The sequence below is a fragment of the Pezoporus wallicus genome, unplaced genomic scaffold (genome assembly GCF_028554395.1).
Source record: "Pezoporus wallicus isolate ANWC-B61680 ecotype Strahan unplaced genomic scaffold, APGP_CSIRO_Pwel_v1 contig_10472, whole genome shotgun sequence".
Lineage (NCBI taxonomy): Eukaryota > Metazoa > Chordata > Aves > Psittaciformes > Psittacidae > Pezoporus > Pezoporus wallicus.
The window spans coordinates 1-4,327 of NW_026638845.1; the positions used below are offsets into that span (position 1 = coordinate 1).

The window sequence follows — 4,327 nt, forward strand, 5'->3', positions numbered from 1 at the left end:
TGGGGTCAATGGAGGGCAATGGGGGATGGGGGTCAATGGGGGGAATGGGGGGCAATGGGGGGTAATGGGGAATGGGGGGCTATGGGGGGAATGGGGAGGATGGGGGTCAATGGGGGGCTATAGGGGGGATGGGCGTCAATGGGGGTCAATGGGGGGAATGTGGGTCAATGGGGTACTATGGGGGTCAATGGGGGGGATGGGGGTCAATGAGGGGGATGGGAGTCAATGGAGAGCTATGGGGGTCAATGGGGGGGTAATGGAGGTCGATGGGTCATGGGGGGATGGGGTCAATGGGGAGGTATGGGGGGATGGGGGTAATGGGGGTCTGGTGGGGGATGGGGGTCAATGGGGGGCTATGGGGGGAATGAGGGGGGATGGGGGTGATGGGACTCAATGGGGGGTAATAGAGGAGAATGTGGGGCACTGGGGGGGATGGGGGTCAATGGGGGGGATGGGGGTCAATGGGGGGATGGGGGTCAATGGGGGGCTATGGGGGGGAATGGGGGGGATGGGACTCAATGGGGTTAATAGAGGAGAATGGGGGGGATGGGGGGCACTGGGGGTCCCGCTGATCCCTGGTCTCTTCAGCCCCAACAGGAGACGGAGCCGCCAGTGACATCACCGATGACGTCACCGACGTCACGTGTGACGTCACCAATGACGCCTCCATCGCCACCAAGGGCACCGGTGACATCATCACCGATGACGTCACGGACATCGTGTGTGACGTCACCGCCGTCCCCAACGACGCCTTAATCGTCACCAAGGCCACCGGTGACATCACCGATGACGTCACCCACACCGGCGATGACGTCACTGACATCACCATCGACACGTCCATCGTCTCCAAGGCCACTGATGACATCACCGATGACGTCACCCACACCGGCGATGACGTCACTGACATCACCATCGACACGTCCATCGTCTCCAAGGCCACTGATGACATCACCGATGACGTCACCCACACCGGCGATGACGTCACCGACGGCACCAACGACACGTCCATCGTCTCCAAGGCCACTGATGACATCACCGATGACGTCACCCACACCAGCGATGACGTCACCGACGGCACCCACGACACGTCCATCGTCACCAAGGACAGTGGTGACATCACCGATGACGTCACCCACACCAGCGATGACGTCACCGACGGCACCCACGACACGTCCATCGTCACCAAGGGCCCCGCTGACGTCACCGATGACGTCACCGCCGCCGCCGGCGACACCTCCATTGTCAGCAAAGGCCCCAGCGCCGCCGCCGCCAACGTCGCCGATGACGTCACCGATGACGTCACCTCGCCGCCCTTGCCCCCCCTGCACATCCTCTTGGGCCCTTCCATCTCCCCCCATGGCCTGGGCCCCCCTTTCCGCGTGCTGGTCCCTTCCCGCGCCCCCCAAGCGGGCGCCGAGACGGCGGCGGTGCTGGCTATGGGGGGGGATCTCCTTTGGCCCTGGGTGCGCCGGGGGGAACCCCCCCACCCCCCATCTTCCCGTCACCCCCCCCCGTTGCACCCCAGCGAGCTCCCCGCCGTCCATGGGGCCATGGCGGCCGCCGTGGCCGCCGCCATGAGTGGGGCCAGGGCCGGGATGGTGCCGGCCGGGGGGGCGGTGCTGGACCCCCAGAGCGGGCGCGTGGTGGCGGCGGCGGGAGACGGGAGAAATGGGGGGCACCCATTGGGGCACGCAACCATGAGGTGCCTGGAGGAGGTGGCGCGGCGCCGGCGAGGCTTGGGGGGCAATGGGGGCAATGGGCGCAATGGGGGTAATGGGGGCAATGGGGGTAATGGGGGCAATGGGGGCAATGGGCTCAATGGAGGCAATGGGGGCAATGGGGGTAATGGGCTCAATGGGGGCAATGGGCTCAATGGGGGCAATGGGGGTAATGGGGGAAATGGGCTCAATGGGGGTAATGGGGGCAATGGAGGCAATGGGGGTAATGGGGGTAATGGGCTCAATGGGGGCAATGGGCTCAATGGGGGTCATGGGGGCAATGGGCTCAATGGGGGTAATGGGCTCAATGGGGGTCATGGGGGCAATGGGCTCAATGAGGACAATGAGGTCAATGGGGACAATGGTCTCAATGGTCTCGATGGGGCCAATGGGCTCTATGGGGACAATGGTCTCAATGGGGGCAATGGGCTCAATGAGGACAATGGGCTCAATGAGGACAATGGGCTCTATGAGGACAATGGTCTCAATGGGGGCAATGGGCTCAATGAGGACAATGGGCTCAATGAGGACAATGGGCTCTATGGGGCCAATGGGCTCTATGGGGCCGGGGGTTACCTGTGCCAGGGCTGGGACGTGATCCTGACCCGGGAGCCCTGTGCCCTCTGTGCCATGGCGTTGGTGCTGGCCCGGGCCCGCCGGGTGCTCTTTGGGGCCCCAGCCCCCCAAGGAGCCCTCAGCACCCGCTATGGGCTCCACGGCCGGGCCCGCCTCAACCATCGCTACCGGGCCTATGGGGGGGTGGCCCCCAAGCTCTGGGAGCCGTTGGGGGGGTTGGGATGGAGCAGTGATGGGGGGGGGGATAGGAACACACATGGGGGTGTTATAGAGTCTTTATTGGGGGGGGATGTGATATGGGGGTCGCCGGATTGGGGGGACAATGGGGGGGTGAAGGGGAGTCAATGGAGCTCAATGGGAAGCAATGGAGGTCAATGGTTGTCAATGGGAGTCGGTGTCATTGGGAATCAATGGGAGTCAATTGGTCTCAATGGAGCTCAATGGGAGTCAGTTGGTATCAATGGAGCTCAATGGGAGTCAGTTGGTATCAATGGAGCTCAATGGGAGTCAGTTGGTATCAATGGAGGTCAATGGGAATCAATGGAGCTCAATGGTTGTCAATGGGAGTCGGTGTCATTGGGAATCAATGGGAGTCAATTGGTATCAATGGAGCTCAATGGGAGTCAATTGGTATCAATGGGAGTCAATTGGTATCAATAGAGCTCAATGGGAGTCAGTTGGTATCAATGGAGGTCAATGGGAATCAATGGAGCTCAATGGTTGTCAATGGGAGTCGGTGTCATTGGGTATCAATGGGAGTCAATTGCTATCAATGGGAGTCAATTGCTATCAATGGAGCTCAATGGTTGTCAATGGGAGTCAATTGGTATCAATGGAGCTCAATGGTTGTCAATGGGAGTAAATTGGTGTCAATGGGAGTCAACTGGTGTCAATGGAGGTCAATGGGAACCAATGGAGCTCAATGGTTGTCAGTGGGAGTCAGTGTCAATGGGAATCAATGGAGCTCAATGGGAGTCAATTGGTATCAATGGAGCTCAATGGTTGTCAATGGGAGTCTATTGATGTCAATAGAGATCAATGGGAATCAGTGGTTGTCAATGGGAGTCAATTGGTATCAATGGAGATCGATGGGAATCAATGGAGCTCAATGGGAGTCAATTGCTATCAATGGAGCTCAATGGGAGTCAATTCCTATCAATAGAGATCAATGGGTATCAATGGATGTCAATGGGTATCAATGGAGGTCGATGGGAATCAATTGGTGTCGATGGGTATCAATGGGAGTCAATTGGTATCAATGGAGCTCAATGGGTCCCAATGGCGATCAATGGGTCCCAATGGGGGGTCAATGGGGCTCAATGGGTCCCAATGGCTGTCAATGGGGAGGTCAGTGGGGATCAATGGGTCCCAATGGCTGTCAATGGGGAGGTCAATGGGGATCAATGGGGATCAGTGGCTGTCAATGGGGAGGTCAATGGGGATCACTGGGTCCCAATGGGGGAATCAATGGGTCCCAATGGGGATCAATGGGTCCCAATGGGGAGGTCAATGGGGATCAAGGGGGGGTCAATGGGTCCCAATGGGGGGGTCAATGGGTCCCAATGGGGATCAATGGGGAGATCAATGGGGGTCAATGGGTCCCAATGGGTCCCAATGGCTGTCAATGGGGGGGTCAATGGGGATCAATGGGTCCCAATGGGGATCAATGGGTCCCAATGGCTATCAATGGGGAGGTCAATGGGGGGTCAATGGGTCCCAATGGGGATCAATAGGTCCCAATGGCTGTCAATGGGGAGGTCAATGGGGAATCAATGGGGGGGTCAATGGGTCCCAATGGGCATCAATGGGGAGATCAATGGGTCCCAATGGGGATCAATGGGGAGATCAATGGGTCCCAATGGGGGAATCAATGGGGATCAATGGGGGGGGGTTCAATGGGGATCAATGGGGGGATCAATGGGTCCCAATGGGGGATCAATGGGTCCCAATGGGGATCAATGGGGGAGATCAATGGGTCCCAATGGGGGGTCAATGGGTCCCAATGGCTGTCAATGGGGAGGTCAATGGGGATC

At 58.8% G+C, this 4,327-nt stretch overlaps 1 long non-coding RNA gene across 1 annotated transcript; it reads left to right on the forward strand.

Moving 5' to 3' along the window:
- Window positions 1-2,815: 2,815 nt before the first annotated feature.
- On the forward strand, window positions 2,816-3,394 carry LOC130600946 (uncharacterized). The gene is made up of 3 exons (XR_008972554.1): window positions 2,816-2,860; window positions 3,054-3,162; window positions 3,329-3,394. It is a non-coding gene; the product is annotated as an uncharacterized LOC130600946 (long non-coding RNA).
- The last annotated feature ends 933 nt before the right edge of the window (window positions 3,395-4,327 follow it).